Source organism: Aptenodytes forsteri, unplaced genomic scaffold (assembly GCF_000699145.1).
Source record: "Aptenodytes forsteri isolate BGI_AS27 unplaced genomic scaffold, ASM69914v1 Scaffold760, whole genome shotgun sequence".
Lineage (NCBI taxonomy): Eukaryota > Metazoa > Chordata > Aves > Sphenisciformes > Spheniscidae > Aptenodytes > Aptenodytes forsteri.
This window is the reverse complement of record NW_008796108.1, coordinates 494,514-516,552: the sequence shown is the minus strand read 5'-3', so window position 1 is coordinate 516,552 and position 22,039 is coordinate 494,514.

The following is a 22,039-nucleotide window of genomic DNA, read 5'->3' as shown; positions in this document are numbered from 1 at the left end:
ATTGGTGCTTATAACCACTGCCAATGCTGGCTAATTCTGCCTGGGAGTCACAGGAGGACTACCGGAGTTAAAGGGTAGTTTGTTAGACAATTTGTGCTTCAGTTCCCAACCGTATTTTGAAGACTTGTGTGCATGCATCCATTTCAGGCTATTTAGAAGCCAAAGTAAAGTACAGACTGGATGTCCCTTTATTGCAGGCTTTATCTTTGCACCTCCCAGAGGGTGGCTCCTGATTTCTATAGCATGAGTTCACACTTGTGTAAGCATCATCTGTGATTTTTGCACCAGCTATCCCTACATTTCCTGCAGAGGACAACTGTCTCCTATCTAGTGCACTGCGTCAAGCCGATCACACAATATGTCCATGTCTATGCCTCTGACTCAGAGTATACACCCACGTTTGGCATCTGCAGTGCCTTTCATCTGAAAAACTCAGAGCGTTTTTCAAAGGTTCACAAATTAAACTTGACAACACCTTTGCAAAAATAGGTCTTGGTTGCTAACCCCATGTAGCAATTAGGGAAACTGAGGCATGTAGTGTGGAAGCGACTGAAATTTTTCAGCAAAAATGAAACACTTTTTTTCTGAAATAGCTACACAGCCTTTTTGCTTGCTCATTCTCTTATTTTTCATGATTGTGACCCCTCTAAATCCTTGATTTTTTTTTTTTTAATATTCCATGATGCTTTTGTTCTTGTTTTGAACTTCATTTTTTTCATTGTATATACACCAGTAAGTTTGGGTAGTTTATTGCTTGTACTAAAGTGTTTCCACTGTGCAACGTGCTGTGCAAAAATCTTCATGGGTAGGTACCTAAAAAAAAAAACTTCCACCGGATGGAAAAAGTGAAAAAATTTGGTCGATTTCAAACTAAATAGAATAGAAACAGTTAAGCCAACCCCAGGGCACTCCTTTAGACAGGCTCCAGAGCAGAGTTTCAAACACCAATGACTGATGAAGTCATGAAGAGTCATAGAGAATTAGATCAACCAGCCCATGCTTCACTGGCCCCCGTTCTCACAACTACTCCAACCAAACTAGGAGCGGGGAACCTGTTTGCTAATTGCCTACTCTGTGCTCTACCCACTAATCCTCACTCCCTTTCACGTCCTACATATTTTCAGTCCTTTCTCATTTCTTACCCCTTTATATAAAACAAGTCCACAGCTCGGAAAAACGTTACGCTGAAATGCATGCACGCCATTCCTGCTACAAGAAAGCACAGGAAATCAATCCATCAAGCGTGTAGACACCATTGAGCAATGACCATGCATTAATCAGCTCCTAGCGTAACAGCAGAGCAGGCAGAACGAGTTCAAGGCTTCTTGTTGCTTTCATGCGTATCAGATTCAGTCAGCAATGCATCCAGATAGAGCAGTAAAGCTATCCTGGTATAGAACACATGGGGAAAAAACATCACTGCTGCAGGTGTGCTTACAGTAGATCTACAGATACTCAGAGCTGTGATTTATATGAGATAGACTCAATTTACATGGCATAAACTTCAGATATTTGTGACAATTTGGGCTCACCGCCTCCATGTGATAATCAGCTGTGTGTCTCATAGTAGGTGATGGAGGGAAGGAAAACTGAACCAGGAGGATCCAGTTATTTTGGGGATACATTTTCATGTTAGGGGGCATGCTGAATTGAGAGCTCAGTGAAGATGGTCAGGACCTGGCTTCAGATATGAGGACTCGGATTTTTAGGGTAGTGTGAGCATCTGAATAGCTCCTTCACAGTACCACAGCAGGCCAAACACAAGCTTCCCAGGGCTTAAATCAGGCCTGCAGGCTATGAGCTGGACCATGGGGAATCTTAATTATTGGAACAAGTTACAGGCAGGATATAAATGCCTGTTGTGTAACAACGATACTCAGTGAGTGTGCAGAAGGAGGGTGATTCACTGAAGGAGTGAGAGGGTGTGTGACGGGACAAGGGCATTAACTGGAGGATATGTGCCACCTGGGGGAGGACCCCTTTCTAGTGGTTATGCTGAGTCTTCATCTCTGAAAAGGCTGAAGGGGAGAATGACTACTCAGCATTAAATTCATGCGGAGGACAGGAAAGGAATACCAGCTAAAGAGGGAAATCTGTTTGAATTAAAGGACAGTGCTAGTGTAAGATCAAATAGGGTTCATTAAAAAAATATAGGCTAGAAATTAGAAGATGATTTCTAGACATCACAGGAGCAGAGTTCAGGGATGGCCTTTGAAACAGAGTCTTGGGCACCAGGATCCAAACTAGGTTCAAGATGACCTTGCTACAGTCATCAACATGTTGCATAACAGTGTATGGATGATACTGCATGCCTTCAATGTGCTTACAAGACTTGTTGCACCATGTTCATATTGTTTTTAATTAATTAATTAAGCCTGTGTTTCAAGGCTTCTGCTGGTTGCCTGTAGAGGCCAGGAAGGATTTCCCCCCCCCACTTTGATGATTAGCTTGGTTTCTGTGTCATTGGTTTTCAGTTTTTGTTTTCTTTTCCACCTCCTTTTCATGCACTGGAGATTGGCACAACCCGAGACGAGGAAGTTGGCTGGAGCTGGTTGCACCTCTCAGGTGTCTGCTCAGCACTAAAACACGATCTCCAAGTTTGGGATCAGGAATATTCCTTAGTTGGATTGGCAAGGACCGCTGGAGCTTTTTTACCTTCTGCTGTACGATGGCATATTCTCTTTTGGCTTCTTTGGAGTGTGGTTACTGGCAGTTTTCAGGTCAGCCCCAGTAACCATGCAGATGTCATTTCATGGATGGTTCCACATGCGAACTTGGGAGATCGTGATTTTGTTCTCTGTTCTGCTCCAACTTGTTGGTAGTCTTCTAAAGTGCTCTGGAATCTTCAGGAACAAAGCGTACTAGAAGAGATAGATATTATTCATGTAAAATTGACAGTTTGTATAAACTTTTGGGGGTTTTGAAGAAGAAACAAAACATTCCCTGATTTGCAGCTGGCAGAACTGAATTTATTGGTATCTGGATAGCTGCAATAGATTGTACTCCTTCCAGAAAAAGATTTGGTCCTGGGGTATAGGTGCTAGCATGGGTCTATATCCTCCAGGATCTCTTTGTGTATTCTTCTTTGAGGATGCTCTTTTTTCTCTGATGCTTGGAAATTATAATCTTTAGCATAATTTGCTATTGTCCCCAGTAGCAGGTTAGGTCTAGTTCTCTATGGGTTTGCATCTCAGCAAAAAATGCCCTGCACCAAACTCTGCAAGGCAGGGCAATGCCATCTCTATCTCATGCCTCAGGAAACTAAGGTCTGCCAAAGTTGAAAAACGTTGGTTTTCCAGCAACCCAAAGGCAGAGACTGGAAATCCCCAAACAGAGACCTTTTTGTCCCTGTCCCATTGCTTGAAAAGTTGTTTCCCCTCTAGAGCCTGTTTTACTGATCCATGAGATACAGTTCCAGTAGCTGAGCCACTGAGGAGGTTTCTGGCACAGTGTGTCAGCAGATGGGAAAGGCTACTAGGGCATACCTGGGGCAGGGCTCCTGTACGGTCCTTTCCTCCCTGAGCAGAGGACCAGTTTCTCTCCCTCTGAAGAGCTGTGCTGATTAAGCTTGTTGTACAGCTATATCTGGGGTCCTAGACTGGGAGAGAGGTGCTGTGGGATGGACCCCAGGCTGGGAAAGGGTTGAGAGTACCACTGGTAAGAGTTTTATTTGTGATGGGAGAGACTTGAGAAGTCTACGTCATGAGCTATAGGCAGGCTTGACATCCAGAGGCTCTATGCTAATGAAGCTGGAAGAAGCTCTGCATTTGGTGATGGGTGATAAAAGGTGGTTATAAGGAACGTCACTACTTGCTCCTCCTTAGTCTTTTTCCTAAAGGTCATCCTCTTCTCTGCAATCCCATGGTTCCCCGTCCCCCCGTCTCCAAGCATCTATGCTCTCCCAGGTTGGCAGCTATTCCCCCTCAGTGCGGAGTCTCTGCCTTTGCGAGATCAAAGTCCCAGCTCCCTGGTGAGGTCTGGGAGTGAAAACAAATGAAGCTGATGGGATGAGGTGTGACTTATGGTGCCGAGCCTGGAGGAAGCAGGTGAAGGGAAAGAGGGGAAATGTGGATGGATAAAGAAGAGCAGAACAAGGACAAGCAGGGAAAGAAGAAAAATGACAGAGAGCTATTAATAGAGTCTCCCTAACACACGAACTACTCTGAGATCCTTTGTATTTGGCAATATGAAGCCAAGCTTCCCTCCAGGCAGTGGTTGTTTCTAGTAAGGGTAGCACGGAGAGCTGTGCATGGAGGAGCACTCCTTGCCCTGACCTGCCCTGGAGACAGAAACTGTGGCTCTGTCCCTCCCGAGGTGTCCAGGCCTGCGTGACCACTGAGCAGCCTAGCATGGTGGGAGGGAGAGCAGGACGGGGCAACCTCTGCCCCGAGAGCATGCTGCAGGTGGGGCAGAGGAGGGGGTAGATGCTTCCTCTCCTTATGCTGTGCTTGTTCATGGTCCAGGTGCTGGTGAGGGGCTGGGGGCGATGGCAAGCTCACGAGCTTGTTGGATCAGGTCAGTGTCTTCCTTGCTAAGAGCAAGTGCTGTCTCCCCCGAATCTTTCTTTGCCTCTTGCAAGAGCCTCAGTGTCTCGAGTCGGCTCTCTCTGTGGAAGGCTCAGCCTCCTGAGATGGGCCCCCCTGCAGGGAAGTTACTTAGAGGGGCGAGGAGCCATCACCCACCCAGGGCAGCAGGGCCAGTCTGAGCAGTCCCGTGGATGTGGAAGAACCCCAGCAGGCAAGGTCTCGGCTGCCTGTTGGCTTCTGCCCTGTGCAGAAACCTCCATGGGAGGTTTTGCCCGCGCAAGGGCTGCTGCTCCTCCATCATGCCAGGGGACAGCTCAGCACTGGGGAGCTGCAGCCTGACCTCGCTGGGCTTCCCTGCCTGCCGGGCAGGCTTTAGGGGAGGCAGTGGGTGGGCCCCCGTCTGTGTCATTGTTGGGTTCCTGGAAATCGGAGCGCAGGACGGGGGGAAGACTGAGGAATGAGGCCACCACACACAGCAAATGACTGTGAGCTCAGCTCTTGTGTCTGGTTATTCAGAGGAATTCTCATTCTGAAAAGCCCCTGGGAAGTTAAATGGGAAAACATGTTGAAACAAGGACGCTTATTCACTCTGTGACTGAGCAAGACAAATATCCAGTGTGTGTGCGCGCGTGCGTGTGTCTCTTGATTTACTCCCCTCTTTCCTTTCTCTGTAAATACAGAAGAAAAAAAAAGGACAGCAAAAGAAAAAATGAGAGGGAGGTGAAGGGGGAGAGACAAAGAAGAGGGAAAACACTGGGAAAAGAAGGGAGAAGGAGAAAAAAAATCAGAACAACTCTGGGAGAGAAATGTAGAACCTAGATAAGAGAGAGAACTTGGGGCTTGAGCCTCCCTTACTCCCTGCCATAAATACAGGATAACTTGACAGAAGCTGAGGCAGGGCAAGGGTCAGGACCAGACCTCGAGGAGGGTTAGCATCCGCCACTCTTACTCATCAGGAGTGGCGCTCTGCTACGTGCCTTGCCTGGACTTGCTTGTCCTTGGTCAGCATTATCCCTCTGCAGTTGAATCCCACCCTCTGGTTTTAGGGTGGTGGCAACTGCCTGGGAAGCAACTGTGTCATGCCTTCCCCTTCTCCAGGTGAAAACAACAGCATCAGCAAGATGCAGGGAAGGCCAGCAAGGCTGCTTTTCTCCAGGCAACAGCACAGAGACCATATTTTGGTTGCTGGCATTCAGATGGAGATGGGAGCAGGGGGCAGGCAGTCCTTGATACAGCTTGTCTTCCTAGGTCCCTTATCCGCTCCTGTCAGGGGCCGCTCAGTGTTTGGGGCTTGGGAAGGGATCTGCAATTCAGCGGGAGCATGTGGACACCGGCCCTGGCTTGCACAAATGGGAGTGAAATTTGGCATCCAAGGAGAGCAACGTCTGATGGAAAATGTCTGATGTTTGCCTTGGAAAGGATCTGGGGACAGGCTGATCAAGGTAGCTCTTACGTCACTGGCACTGAGCTCACAGTCCTTCAGCACCTGTTTATACCTTCCTCCAAGCCCCACTGTTAAATGGCAGGAGCTCAGACTTCACCTCTCATCCTGCTATCCCAGCTCTCTGTTCTAGCTCCTGCCTCTCTCCAGATGCATCCTCACTGCTCTGGGCAGCCCAGAGGGTCACCTGCACCCTGAATCCCCCTCACAGCCTCATGGTAACCAGCCCCCATCTTCCTGCCAACTGCATCAGGGCCTCTTTGCTTCACTCCTATGTGGCCTGGTGACGGACAAAGCTGTTCCCCTCTCCACTTCCAGCCAGCAAAATGAACCTCTGAAAGGTTCTCCAGCTCAAGAAAACCCTGCGGCAGGACCTAACTCAAAGTCAGGGCAGAGAATGGGCTTCTTGGTGGCACAGGCATGGCCACCCACTGCATCCTTGCCCACAGATGCCTGCCTGTTCATCCCGTCCTCTCACCTACCTCCCCAGGGCAGGGCTTTCTGTGTGGCTAGTATGTGGAGCTCTCCTCCGGACTTGGTGGCAGCTTTGTCACTGTGGTAGCAGCTGCCCATGGTGAGTTAAATGCCCACAGTAAGGTGCAGGGTAGCAGACTTGACACTGGCAGCAGCAGCAAGGGGCACAGCACGGGCCAGGCATCTGCCACGCTCCCTGTGTGTCAGCCAGCACTGTCACTACGATTGCCAGCCGGCCCCGCCGAACAGGATGGCCGGTCAGGTTGGAGAGCTCTTTTGCAGCTGCATGTGAGCTTTGGAAAGTGGCCAGCACCCAGAGGGCCCAAAAGCTCATGCATTCCTGCCTCCCCACCTCGCTACCTCCTGGCAGAGCCTGCTTCTGCAGCAGCGAGCTGCTGGCAGAGAGGCAGGATTTGGCCTCCTGGTTGGTGGTATAGTTGTGAAAGAGGGTAAAATAATGGGGGATATTCCCAGGCAGCTCTGAGCTGTGTGCTGGCACTGCAGGTCTACAGGCCGCAGGAATGCCAGGGAGTGGCAAAGGGATGTTGCTTGCTGTGCATGGGCAGGGAACACCTGGAGCTTGGGCAACTCAGGGAGCCATCCCTGCTGCTCCGGTTGGCTCCATGCATGCACTAGCTGCTGGTCTTTATTACATTAATTGCATTTAAGTTTGAGGCTCCATCAAGTCCAAACGCAGCCTAACGTAGCGTCATGGGGCTGGCTGGCACCCAGGAAGGAAAGCCAAGGGGGTGGAGGAAGATTGGGTGAGAAAGCTGCAGGCCTGGGGGAGCTGCAGCTTTCTTCTGGTACAGGGAAGGGCGCGCTTGCCCTTGTCTCGCACTCCCTGCCTGTCTCTGTGTGCCCTGGCAGCAATGATCCTGCCCTCTGGGCTGGCTGGGACAGCCTTTTGGGGCGAGTTCCCCATGTCAGGGGGACACATTGCCACCCAGGGCTACCCCTGCCACTAAAGGAGAGGGGAGGGGGCAGCAGGAGGCTGCCCCTCACCCACTTGCTTGTACCTCTCCTGGAGATCCTGGCCCCGTTGCAGCAGGAAGGGGACAGAAGCAGTGTGTCGTGTGGATGCACGTGAAGGACTCCCTTCACTCTCGCTGAGGAGAGCGCATGCCGCTCACCACCCAGTTGAAGAGCAGCTGATTTGTAAAAGGGCGTTTCTGTTGGACATCGCTGGAAGGTTCCCACGTCTCTCGCCTGGAGGGCTTTAGTGCTCAGCTTTTCCTGGGCTCAGCGTTCACATCTTGCCCATCCAGCAGGGGAAAATGAAACAGTGAGTGGGGAGGTCACTTCCACTGCACTTTTAGTAAATTTTGTATAGAGTAGGGCTCTCTGAGCATCCCAACGGTGGCGGGGAGACCCCAGGCTAGCTGGTGCAGCCCTACTGGCCACCCAAATCCTCCCTCCCATATGCCACATCTGCAAGCCTCCCCCAGCATCTTTTGGCTCATCCCAGCTCCCCTTATCCTGCCCATGCCCTGCACCGTACTGGGGAGACGTGGAAGTCCAGCTTGGGAGTACACAGGAGGTGCTTACTCCTCCTTGCTGACCTTCTGCACCCACGTGCCCACGCCATGTAGCATTCAAATAATCTCCTACACAGCCTGCTTCTGCGAGGACATGGGCTAGGAGGATGCCACAGGGGCTGAGCCCCGCTTTCCCCCTCCATGCTATGGGACTGCGTGATTTCCCTGGGTCCTGGGGCTTGTGTGCGAGCACTGAAGATGGAGAGGGGAGTTCAGGGAGAGCTGTGGAAGAGATGAGCTCCCAGCAGCCCTCGGCCCTGCCACTCCCACCCCAGGTGAGCGATGGGGCGAGCATCTTTAGGGCAGCCTTGCCCGCCCCGTTCCCAGCAGGCAAGGTGCTGTGGGGCGAGGGCACCCTGGCATGGCTTGCCAGCCGCTAGGTGTCCTCCGTGGCCTGCACACGGGTGTCGGGAGCCCCGCGGGGAACGGGGCCTCCAAAAATGTGGGCATGCTGGAAAATCCCTCCAGGACAGGACGGGCCAGTCCTCCTCCACCTGCCTGTCCAGGCAGGGGTCGGAGCAAGTGCCTGGGGCTGAGCAGGGTAGGGGGGGGGGGATATTATCTCAAGCCCATGTCTTCGGTGGTAGGGTGGATGCCTGGACCTGCCCAGGGCCACGTTCCGGAGGGACATGTCCATCCCTGGTGTCCCTGGAGGTCTTGGTGGGAGGGAGGAGGAAGAGCCTTCCCCGCACTTGTACTGAGGTCAGGGGCAGAGGACAGGACTGGAGTTTTACTAGGTCTAGTCTTCCTGGCTTTTCCGTGCTCCCCTAGAAAGGTAAATCCACTGCCATTGAAATGCAGCCAGCCCGGGGGAGCAAGAGAGCTGCTGAGCCAGGCCCCGAAGCACAGAAGCAGCAATGATAATCTGCCTGTGTTGGAGCCAGCCTCTCCTTGCCATGCTCCCCTGGTCCATGCCTGTCCTGCAGGGTCCCAAGTGGGGCTGGCGGGGCGAGTGCCTTCACGATTAATTTTCAGCAGGTACCCAGGGCTTCTCGGGGGTTTGATAGTACCTCTTCCTCTCCTCCTCCCTGCTGGAATGCCCCAGATGCTGGGAAGGGATAGTTGGGTTTGCAGCAGGGAAAACACCCCAGATTTCTTCCTGGGGGAGAAAAACATGATCCTGGAAATCCCAGCTCTCCCAGTCCTGCTTTTCTGTCCTGGAAAGACCTTCTCCCTAAGCAGCCTGAAATAAACGCTCAAGAGTAAATGCCATTGCCTCTGTAGGGTGCTAGCAGGGTATTTCCCAAACACTTTGTGGAATACAGCTAGCAGCTTCCCCCTCAACATATTCCCCCCTCATTCAAGTCAGCTAGTTCCTGCGCTATCTTATCAGCACACTCATTATACCCTCAGAAACACAGTGTAAACATCTCCAGCAAACTGCTCTTGATGACAATTTCCTTGCCAAATAAGCCACTTCCCTGCTTGAGTGATGATTATGAGAGAGGATTTTTGTAACTGCTGCTGTTTGAACAAGTGAGAAGTAAATACAGCTCCCTTCCTGGGAGCACACACATGCACCTGCTCGGTGGAGTTTCATCACAGGCAGAGGTAGGAAGGTGTCTGTGGGAACTGCTCATTAAAATACTGGCAGCTCATCACTACTGCTTTGTTCAGTTTCTAACCTGGAATTTGGCTGAGGGAGGAAGAGAACACTGGCAGAAGCTGCCAAGGGAACTTTTATAGTCCAGGCTGTCAGACAGTTGGTTTTACATCTTATTCCAAAAGATGGCACCTCCAGTGGCACAGCATCTGTCATCAAGCATGTCAGGGTACTGACATGGGCTGTGTTGGGAAGAGATTGCTTATACTGGGGATGACAAAATTGCAATGCTGCTGCTGGGCACCAGTCACAGAGCGGAGTGCTGCTGTACTAAGCAGCAGGAAGACAACAGAGCACTCTCCAGCTTTAGCCCCTGCCTGTCTCTGCTTTCATTACCCGCCACGGCTGCTGTGGGATTTAGAGCAGTCCTTGGGCTGCTCTACTTCACAACAGGTAATGCAGCTGGATGCAGACAGGCCAGGACCTGTTGGGGATTTCAAGTGCTTCCTGTGCTGCTCTTCAGCATTTTAGCTCAAGCACAGCCTAAGAAAGCCCTTTCAGCTTTCTGTGGTGTTTACTCCTCCGCGGAGTGACCCAGCCTGCCCCGTCTGAGCCTGTACAGTCTGGCTGGGGCTGAGCCCTTGGCCACATTGCTCTCCTATTCAAAGAGAGAAAGAGGGAGGATGGGGAGCAGGGGAAGAAAAACAGAAACTAAATTAGTCTCCCAGCTGGTAGCAGAGCTTCCGTGCAGCAATTCCAGAAGTCTGTCCAATTTCTTCTCCCATTACGAAGCTTTGTTGCAGACCTTCACAGCTTGCTTTAAAAGCAGTGTTCCTCTCCGTGAGCACTGTGCTAATTCCTCCCGCAGTCTGGGCTGGGATGGCTTTCTCAGATGGGCACATTCCCACTCCGCTCTGCCTGTGTCTCTCTCTTCCCTCAACTAATATTTCACAAAGATTTATTTTTTCTTCCCTTCCCCATGTAAATAACACCACATATGGCCACAAATGGTGTGTTCAGCCAGCAGGGCTCCCCCTGACAGGAGCCAGTGCTAAACTAAGCAAATAGTATGATATTCAGCAGCCTGGCCTGATGCCCACCTTAGCAGGCTGAAGTAATGCTTTAAAGATCAGGGAGGGGGCAGAAACATCAGGAGATGAAAGAGAAGGTTTTTAGAGAGGAACTCAAATACAGATTAAAGAGAGAGAAAAGAAAATCCCCTTGGCGTTCTGCATTGATTGCTTTGGTTTGTTTCTTGCAGTGATGGAATGACACTGAAGCAAATTTCTGTACTGCTTCACGACCCCTGCCACGCATTAGAGCAAGGTACTGGTGCATAGCATGCTTTGTACTATTGCCCTGTGTCCGCATTAGCTCTTTGCACCTATATATCTAGTAATTGCTGTTATGGTGACTGAGAGGAAGATTTAACAGAAACTTAAGATCTAAGCATAGACCCTTGGGTTTTAACTTTGCTTTTTGGAGCTGGAGGAATTAGGAGTGAGAGAGAAGGTAAAGCCTTGTCCATTCTGTGCTGCCTGCCAGTTTCAGTGGATCCCTAGTTCAGGGAACTGCGTTTTATCACCATTTGCAGCATGCCCTGCTTTCCAGGCAGAGGATGTATTGCACCATGCAATGCAACATCTGTCTGATGAGGTGCAGAAATACCAGGCTAGGTGGAAACCTTGCTCTGAGATGAGATCTGAAATAATTATGATTCCCTGAAGGCATATATGGTAGAAGGGGCAATACAGAGCTTTATAGCGAGAATCCTCCAAGTCTTGACATGCCATAAAAGGAATCTATTAGACTGAAGATCAGTGGGGAAAGAAAGATGGGCTGGTCCTGGTATTGTGAAGGAGCTGTGCTGTAGATTTCCAGGGTCAGACTGGGACATGGACAGAGAGCCCTGCCTAATTAGACTGAGAAAGTGTGTTCTTACTTTAGATGTGAGTGTCTCTTACTTAGCATGAAAAAATCAATGTCACTAATAACAGTAGGGAATATATTCTGGCATGTGATAGCGGGTGAATTTCTTCACCAGCGTTCACTGAACCAGTGAGGAAAGGTATTGCCCTGGACTGGGTTTTGATAAGCGATGAGGGCGCCGTACTGAGAAAGTAACCTTGGATTCAGAGATTAACTGCTGATTCAATTCAAATGAAATGGAAAGACAAACAAAGCCTGCAAATAAGGTTTTTGATTTCAAATAGGCAAATCCCTGTTGGCTAAGAGAAATCCACAGCAGTGAAAATTGGACTGAGGAGCTCAGAGGAGGCTTGCAATTTTTCTAAGTAAAAAAACCCCGAAGTTCAAAATGTTTGAGAGGTGGGGGGTGGGGACGCCTTCCAAGGGATGTTTCCAGTTCTACCTAGATGAATAACCACCTCAAAAGGATGTTAACAGTAATCAGAATGCCTGCAAGGGATGTAGAAACAGGCCAGATCAGGAGAGAAAGCAGCAGCTTAGAGGTTGGCCTGTGGAGGAATCAATGAGAGCTGTCAAAAGCCGAGCTGACTAACCTCGCAATGGGCATTAAAATAACCAGCCCTAAGTTCTTTGGGTGCAGAACAAAAAGAGCAAGGAGGAAGGAAGGAATGGTGATGCTCTGCAATCAGCACGGGGTAGAGATTAAGGCGGGTCTAAATATTGCCTCAGAAGGACTTAATCATCAGTGAGAAAAAAGGGCTAAATGTGGGGCAAGTGAAGGCAAAGGTATTCAAAGGGAAATTGCCAAGCTCCTGGTAGAAACAAAATTCAGAGCTCGCTTTCTGGTGGGGGGGATGTAGGGAAATACCTTCTTCTCTCTGGTTCTAGAAGAGTGGAGGAAATCACGGATCCTTCATCGGGGTTTTTAACAAGTCTGTGTCATCTCAGCGTTATCATAGGACCAGAGCACCTAATTCAATACCCACAATTAAAAAGGGGATGGGGTTGGGAGAGAGTATTGTAGATGACTACAGAAATGCCACCTCACTCCTCAGCAGGATGTCAGAGCAAATTTTGCAGGAGAGAAGTGTTAAGGCTACATATAAATGGAAAATGAAATTAATTGTGGCTGCCTGGGAGGGACTAGTTGTTTTTTAACTAGTTGTTTTTCTTTTCTAAAATAATTCAACTTGTAGATAGAGCCTGGGGAAAAAAAAAACCTCTCTAGCTTGCTTTAGGAGATGACTACAGAAATGCCACCTCACTCCTCAGCAGGATGTCAGAGCAAATTTTGCAGGAGAGAAGTGTTAAGGCTACATATAAATGGAAAATGAAATTAATTGTGGCTGCCTGGGAGGGACTAGTTGTTTTTTAACTAGTTGTTTTTCTTTTCTAAAATAATTCAACCTTGTAGATAGAGCCTGGGGAAAAAAAAACCTCTCTAGCTTGCTTTAGGATGAAGTTTGAGCTATTTCGAGGAAGGGAGTGTGAGATACAGTTTCTCCTAATACTACTCCAGCAGATCCTTTCCCATTCCTGGAGGAGGAGACAGGGCTTCTGAGAAGTACTGCTGCTGATCAGCTTACACGGACGCCTGTGCTGGGAGCAGTGGCCACGGAGGTGCTTTACCCTGCGGTTTAATTGCGCAGGTTCCCAGCTGAGTCACTGGGGAGTTCGCTGCGCAGCCCGTTTCTTCAGCGGTGCCCTGGCCACCTTGTCTGTGGCAGGGTGGGGGCGGTGGGGCTCACTGGAGGCAGCAATGCCCTTCAGTGTCTGGAGGTTTCCTAACTGCACAGCGAAGAGGCAGTTCAGACTGGAGTTTCTGGGTCCTCCTCTTGGCTCTCCCACCACTGGGCTGTGCAGCCATGGGCGTGCTGTGACCCCGTCTCTGAGATTACGCTGCAAAGACGAACGAGGCTAGAGAGATGCCAAGTATCACTGCTGTTATTTCCGACCCTAGCATACTCAGGTCTCCTCCTCCGCTTCATTGCGCGCTCTCTCTCTGCCCTAATAGCTCATAGTAACCCGGGTCTGTCCTTCCCCTTTTCCTTACTTTCTCTTCTCTTGCTCAGGCACGTTGCTGAGCAGGCCAAAAGTCAGCATTGCTTCAGGAGGGAGCCCCTCGTGCTCTCAGCAGTGACATGGGAGGAGAGGAGCCAGCTGGCAAGGAAAGGAGTCAGAGAGAGGGAGAAGTGGCAGGAAAAGGGGATGATGAGAGGAGGAGAGAAGAAGTTAAGAAAAAGAGAGGGAAAACATTTCTTGCTCTGATTTGTGGGAAATCTCTCTGCTGTCCATTAGCAAATTTCTCCTGTTTTTGCAGCAGCTGCAGCCTCAAGCTACAGCCTGGAAGCAGGGGAAGATGAAAGAAAAGGAAGAGGTGGGAGAGGGCCCAAGTCTTGCTAAACCAGCGGGATGTGAAACCCGCAGAACTAACTGGCTGTCAGCGCTTTCTTACTGCTCCCTGCCACTTTCCTGGCAGTAGTTCTGAGCCCAGCAGCAGGGTGAGCTGGCAAGAGAAGGAAGGGGCTGCAGAGAAGCAGCAAAGAAGGCAATGGAGATGGGAAGGAGGGAAAAGGGAGATGGGGGAATGGGAGGGGGAACTGTGCTGCCAGCAGTTTCCTGCAAGCCTTGGAGGCACCTCAGGGTCCAGCAGTGGCCAGGGACTGCAGAGGACTCCCTCAGGGCCTTTCTTTGCCAGCCAGGAGATTCTCCAGAGCTGCCTGGTACAGACAAAAGCTTCCTCTCTTCCTCTTGCTGCTCTGGCTGGCAGGGAGCAGTTTGACTCCAGTGCCTGCTTCTCTTCTTGGCACCGGAGGAGCAGATGGGAAGATATTCTAGCTCAATTGGAAGAGTCTGTTCTGAGTTTGGGGGTTTTGTTCTTTCTTTTTAAAAAAAAAAAAACCACAGTTAATGCCTCTAATACTAAGCTGGGCTGCTCATAATTCTCCTCCAAATCTTGCACTAAGCAGGCCCACTCCTGCTCTGACTCGGGGTAGGTGATGTTCCCCTGCAGGGCAGGGGAGGGGGTTGGCAGCTGGTTGCTTCATCATCTCTTTCAAAGCTGTTTGTTGACCTTGCAGCTCTGCACTCTCTCCTCTCTGCCCCGGACTGCGGCCTCTGCCTTTCTTGCACCCCCAGGAGTTGCTTCCTCATTGTCAGTTTAAGGATGTTTTTGTGTGGGAGAGCACACCTGCCTTTTCTCCAGATGCTCTATATGGGCCAAGTAATGACCAGGTCAGTCCCACCCATCCTCAGAGGGGCTGTGGATATTCACCCCCAGCTCTCAGAGACAAAGCATTCCCTAAACACCAGGCATGAACACAAGGTTTTATACCAGCCAACAAGTCTCACCTGCCAGGATTAATCATTACACCAAATGCAATACTTCCACTAAAACCTGAAACTGCATTGGCTATATGAAAACCTGAATGACTTCAGTGACAAGCTAAGCAAGAGCTGTCCTGCCCTCAAGCAGTCCCTTGCAGCCTTACGAGGAAGGTGTTGGTTAAATGGTGGTGCATTTAATGCTTTCATGGCAGCAAGGCAGGAGCTCTGCCACCGGTGTCACGGGTTCCTTCTCCCCGCCACCTCCAGTGTTTGCTGGTGCATGGCAGGAGGCAGCCAGCCTTGCTTGGGACCAGTGCTCGTTATTGTCATCAGCATATACCGTAGCAGAGCGACCTGACCAGGGAGAGCCCAGCAGCCAGCTGCAGAGCTGCGACAGCCTGAGCGTGTGCCCGCCACGTCTGCCCTGGGTGGGAGAGGCAGCTCTCCTAGCTCCTCCATCCCCTGCCTCCCTCCTGCTGTTCTGTAAGGCTGCCTGGCATCTTCTGCTGTCTTGCTTCACAGCTGGTGGCTTTGGTGGGGGGGGGAGGCTTTGCTCCAAGGCAGGGAATAGGACTGCGTCTATTTGGAGCTTGTGTTTTGAAGGGGGCCCCTCTTTCTGACCCCACCTCCTTTCCCCTTTTATGAGAAGCTGGCCTCTTTCAACTGACAGCAGGGCTTTCCTGCCAGGCTTGTTAGCTTTAGCTGGAACAATTTCCTTTGAACTCAGCTTGAATTAACATCTCTATGGCAATAGGATCAGGGCTTTGTCTCTTGCAACCTGCCCTTCACCCTCAACAAGGGGTTCTACCAGGAGGTGGGAAGGGAACAGTATGCTGCCCTGGCCAACACCACCACATCTTTCTGGGGAAAAGCAGAGGTGTTTGCTGGGACAAGAATGCAAGGATGATTAGACTGTCTGTAACTTCCCTTGGGGAGGGGAGGATAGGGAAAGCTGCAGCAGATGCTGGCAGGTCCTTGCTCAGTTTAGATTAGCTTGCTGCATAAAGTGCCAGCGAGTGAACGTGTGTCTTGGGGGTGAAAGGAAAGCAGCTTGTTTCACTTCAACATAAACAATCACAAACAAACACAGTTCCCCTGGGACTGGATTTCTCTGGTGCTGAGACAATGCAGTGGAAGGAAAACAGCGCTCCCGCTTTATCCAAATGCAGCGTTTTCCCTTCTGCCCCATGCCATCACCCCATCTCTCCCACAGCCACCCAGTTCCCCACCTCCATCTCTGCCCTGTCTGCTCCTTCATCTCCGTGGCTTGGGAATCTGCCACTGCCGAAGGAGGTTGGCTGGGTCGCTCTCCCGTCCTCTTGCCAGGTTGTGCAATGCACATAGCGCATCCTACCATACCTCCTTTCCCCTGCAGTATGAAAAAGCCACGTGCAAGTCAATGACCATACTGGTATGAAGCTGGACTGAATAGCCCCCAATGCTACCCCATCTGCCCCCACCTCAATGCCAACTATCTGGCTGTTTGCTCATCAGACGCTCCTCCTTATCCCTTCCCTAGTTTCCCCAGAAGGAAGATCCCCCTTTTCAGGCTGTTATGAAACTTGACCTTTCCAGTTATGCTAGCTATGCATCACCCCCAGCCCAGGCACCAGATAAAGGGCCACTTTATTCCCTCCCTGTCTCACTCCTACTCCCAGCCCTGGCCCACGTGGGTCCGTCTGTTTGGCAGTAGTGGGCTCTCACTAACGATATGGGTTTTCTTCCTCTTGTAGAGAGAGAGGCTGGTTTTGCAGCCAAGTCTGTAGGTGGGAAAAAAGACGCCTTTTCCTTTGAATGCCGGGTAATTTCTTTGGGAGCTGCCTCAGGGAAATCAAATCTCAGTTTCTTCTTTTCAGGGGGGAGAACAGGGGGAGATGGAAACACCGCAACAACCACTTCCCTTTCTCCTGCTCCTCCTCTTCATTCAGTTCCCTGCTCCTAAATACCCAGAGAAGGCAGTGCTCTTCCTGCTCCCCGCTCCCGACATCCTGGGATGGACTGCAGGTGTCTGGGCAAGACAGGGAAGCCCTAGACGGACGTTGTGTGTCCAGAGCGGTTTTGCTGGGCGTTACACTGAAGTCAAGGTCCCTGCAGCTGTGACCCCCCAAGAGGTTCAGGGGGCAGAACAAGGTCCTCTCCAGCATGACATGCTGGGGTCAGTGGGGGTTTGGCAGGGTGCATGGGGAAGGGAGTGCAGGGGCAACACCACGAGGCTCAGAGCTCTTGGCTCAGGCTTGCGAGGTGGTTGGGCTTGTTTGATTTCCTTTTTTACCTCCTTATTCCCCCACAGTGCTTTTTCTCCCTCCTCCAACAGAGTTACTGCAGCTGGATCACAGCAGGCAGTTTTCATTCTCTGTTAATGAGAAACTCCTGCACTTTGTCCCTTGAAACGGAGCCATATTCACCACGTGATTGTGGGGAAGGGCTCCAGCTAAGGTTACGGCGAGAAAGAGAGGCGAAGGGATAAGCTAGCTCCCCTTGTACATGTAGTGCCTATGCCAGGGGCTGAGCCGGGTGGTGGGAAGGCACCAGCTGAAGGCCAGTTGCTGCAGGAATCAAAGCCTGTCCGGCCTCACCCTGCTGACCCCGTGCTGACTCAGTGGGCTGTCTGGATCTCTTCATACCAGGGAACAGGAATTCATCTGCCTACACTTCCCACCTCCCCCATCTCCATCCTCAGCTGTGATTAGCATGCAAGAGGCTACATGCACGTACCAGCCTCCACACTCCCGTAACCGTGAATCATAAACCAGTGGGATGGTTTCCTGGAGCTGGGGAACAGGGGTCGTTCCTCATCTCCTGGTAGAGCTGGGCTGGCCTCTTCCCACAGGAGCAGCTTTTGGTCAGGATTAGGGAAACCCCCAGCATTGGTTGGCTGGGGCAGACCCCCCAGCTGCTCCCTGGGGCAGCTAGCAGCAGTGTCACTGAGCAGAAGCGGAGATTTCTTTTCCACAACCCAGGCTTTGCTGCCAATGGTGCCACAAACCTGCTTGGCATCACTGGGCGTGCAGCTTTCCCCGCTAATCCAGCCCCCCATTTCAGAAGCCTTTTCTGGGCATGCTTGCAGGGAGTGGGCCCCCTCTGTGCACTCCAGCAGGGTACAGCATGTGCTTAGTGGGCTTCTGCTCTCCTGCCTCTGCTCTGAACAGGCAGAGCACAAAGTGCCAGGCTCTGCCTCCCTCCTGCTGTGGTTAGTGCCTCTTATCTCAAGCAAAAGGTATCTCTTTTCTCCCTAATACAGACAAGACTGCCGTGACCTTTTTGTGGCGCCATCCCACAGTCAGGGATTCTTGTTCTCTTGCAATCCTGCCCCAAAAGCTGTGGAGGGAATAGAACATGATTTCTCCTGCAGCGCTAAGAGCCGCTCAATTAATTCTGGGCTGCAGGCTTCCTTGCAGCAGCGCCCCACGAACAGTGTGATGTATTCTCTCAGGCTTGGCACTGTCGGTGACTCGCGGGCTGCCCACCCTGCAAGTGGTTGGCAGGGCAGCTGCAAGCAGGACCATCTTGTTTTGTCCTTAGCCAAACTCTGAGCTTCATGTCACAGTGCATTGGGCAAACAAAGGGGATTTCCCAGTCGTCCCAGCAGTAGCTCTGCCTTACTCCAGCTCTCGTGCCCCCTTTCTGTTTTCTTTCACGCTTTTCTGCTTCCATGAAGCACTATCTAATAGGCTGGGCTCTGGTTTGACTCCACAGCGTGACTACGAGACACATACCGAACCCCAGAGTAACAGTTTGACCGAAACCTCTTCAGACTTTGGGGTATTTGAAATTCAGAGCCCAGTTCTTTCATGAGGGAGGGTTGGGAGCTCTGGGATTTGGGAACAGGTAGCTTCTCAAAAGGTGCTGTTGATTTCTCCCACATGCTACAGGAAGAGAAGGCAGAAGCATCTTGCCTTTGATGGACTGGAGGGAAGAAAAAACTTCCCAGCTCTGAAGGCTTCTCAGCTTTTGCATTCCTGCTTTCCCCACCTCCTTAATGGGAGGGCAAATGCAGGGAGGCAAAGCAACAGGAAACTCTCAGATAGCTGTGATTTTTCACCAGAATCCAAGAAACTGCCTGAGCTCGGCAGCTGCACTTAGAGCTGGGTCATTAAAATGACACAGCAGCTCGGCTGGGCTGTAGGGAAGGAGAGCTTTCCAGCATGGGGGGGCCTCTGGGAGCAGGGGTGGGGGGAAGCCCCTTCTCTGAAATAGCTGGGGGAGAGACAAAAACAGAAAAGGACCTTGGAAAGACCTCCTAGGGAGATGGAAAATATTTCTCTAAGTCCTGGTACTGTGCCCAGCTGGTGAGGTGCTATGGTTTTTAGCCACTGGTCTGGGAGCAGGATGGTGGAGGGTGTAAAGGGTTACCTAGAAGAGTTATGTTTCCTTTGCTGGCCTTGTGCTTCTCACGCTTTATCAGTCCCCCAGCAGCGCTGGAACTGAGGCCAGGCAAGGAAGAGAGGTTTTTTTTTTTCTTTTTTTTTTTTTTGCTCCATCCCCCAAATGCCACATCAGCAGCAAGCTGCAAGCTGCAGGATGACCTCAATGAGGAACAGATTGTCCCTTGGCCTGCCTCCATCTCGCTGCCTGCGGGGACATCAGGCAAGGAGGACCTTGAGCTAGGAAGATAGAGACAAGGGAGGGCGGACTGTTTCTAGGAGTTACACGTTGGGATAACAGCACCCGGGAGCTGGAGCCAAAGCAGCAGCAGGGTTTGGGAGCTACAGGAGGGACTGCGGGAACTGGCACGGGGGGATTTCTTTCTATCATCTCTAGTTTGATGGCTTGTTGGCAACACCCAGCAAAGATTTACAACAAGCATTAGTCAAGAACTGTGATGAATTGGTGAAGCTAGCACCATGACCTGGACCTGAACCAGCTCTACCCCTCCCTCTCCTCCACTGAAGTGCACAGTGTGGGGTGACTGCCACCAGCTTCACTTCAGAAAACTGGGGGGAGGTGACACCCCTCCTGGGCACTGGCAAGCCCGTCACCACAGCCCTGCTGCACAGGAGCTTGCAGCCTTCCCTGGGAAGGAAGGAAAGGTAATGTTCATCTTTACCTGCCTTCCCAAGCAGACGTGGAGCAGCCCCTCACCCCTGTGTAAGGTAGAGCGGCCTCTGCATTGCTTTAACTTACACTCAACGGTCGTGTCGTCCCCAGACTCAGAGGTGAACAGTGTGGCTTGAGGAGGGAGTCCTTTGCCATGCTGGGCTGGAAGCAGGGAGGCTGCAGAGCCTTTTCACCACAAGCAGCACAGGCTGTGCAGGCAGAAGATGTCACCCAAAGGAGGTTCCCACCCTTTTAAAGGTGATAGATATCACTGCCAGACTCCTTGTGTGGCCAAGGTCCTCTGTTCCCTTTTTTTGACTGTCTCACTCACCTCTGAGTTCAAGAGGTGCCTGTATAAGCTCTGCTACTCTGGCTCCAAAAGCCAGCCGCCACTGCAGGCCCTTCACAGGAACAGGCTCCTGGCTTGGACCTTGTAACTAGTCCACTCTAGATTCATCAAGCTTGGCGTTCGAGTTTTGGTTTCATTTCTTGACAGGCTACCAAGTTTCTCTGCTTTAACCTTACCTTGTTAAATACATCTCTCCAGGTTGGATAATAATTTCATCACTTACTACATTTATTGCAGCAAGACCTGGGCTTCTCAGGTAAGTGCCGGGATCTCACTGGCCAGGTGCTGTCAACAGGCAGCACAAAGACAGAGCCTCAACCCCAGAAGTACTCGACCATCAGTAAAATCTTGTTTGTCCTTCTTCAAATGTCATCGCAACCCCATCTTCTACCCTGCTAAAATAACTGGTATGTTCCCTACCCTAAATTGGTCTCCATCATTTTTCAAAGCATGCTAGGTTATCATAGGCTTTTTCATGTCTGCACACGTGGCGCATGATGCACCTTCACCGTCTTTCAGGCTGGTCTGGACAGCGCTCGTCCTCCTGTAGCCACTGGAAAAGTTTTAGTGACAGTACAGAGTGAGTGTTTTGTGGCTTTGGGGCTTTTGTTTGCTGATTGTATCACCACGATTATTTCAGCGTCTGTATTCAATACTGATTGCAACCACCTCAGCAAAAGAACAGGATGAGAAACAGCCTGGTCGTGAATCTCCACTAAGTCCCAGGGCTGGATCCAGCTTGCATTTGCACTATGTGAAATCCCCAGAGCCAGATCCTGGCCCCCGTGCTCACAGGGTCTAGCACTGTCCCTCACAACTGATTTCAGGGTAGGACTAATCGCTGAGGCAAAATCCTTCTCAGTGTAAAATTATACAAGTCTAGCACAGAAGGATAACTCTAGCGACCTGTATGATTTACTCCCTCATGATAATCTGTAGCTGAGGCTTATTGCTGTTTTCAAATAATTGGAAGGGTTGCCGACAGCCAGAGGAAAGCAGGAGGCATTGATGTGCCGCTGTGGGAACCAGGGCTCTCGGGAGTTCATTCTGGATTTGTGTGTAACTTCTAGCTGTTAGTCACCAGACCTGTTTTCCAATTTCCAGCTCATTCGTTAATTCCAAGTGTCACATCTCATTCCTTTCAGCTTGGGCTAAATCAGGCTTGAATTTCGGTGATGCTGAATGTCTGCCCACCTCCTCGATTCCAGGTAACGAGCTCTGTGAGGTTTTGCTGGAGGCACCTTAAAACAGAGGTGTGGTACAAACAGCTCTGGTAAGGGTGGCTTGTTCAGTCACTCTCCCCTGGTCATCCCCAGCAGTTTAACCCAGTTTCAAGCCGATCCCCCTGGTTAGACCCCCCCCCCCCCCCGGCTTTGATGAGAAGAATATAATATAACATAATATAATATAATACAATAGTTTACAAGACTACTTCTAATGCTTTAAGACCCCATACAAGATTAGGTGGCACAGAATGCAAGGCATTTGTCCATAGATGAAACAAATAGACATTTTGGTTAACTTGGGGGTTTTTTTAAAGCTATTTGATTCGGTGGGCCCGTCAGTCCAACAGACTGCCTAATTTTGCATTAATGTTCCAGGAAAGCATAGGAAACATTTCCAGCTAAATCTGCAAGAAAAACATTTGCATTTCCCTCCAGGCTGATTTCTAACCTAGATTGTTGGGGTTGGGGGTTTTGGGAGGGGGTTGCTGCTTTTCAGTAAGTTTTCACAAAATAGATATTTTTCTTTACTCTGGACAAATGAAATTCAGGCCACCGCAGATGCTCAAATGCCAAATGACTTTCAAGCACGAAAAAATTTTGAAATTGTAAGTATAAAACATATGGCACTTTGCTTTGGAATAGGATTGGG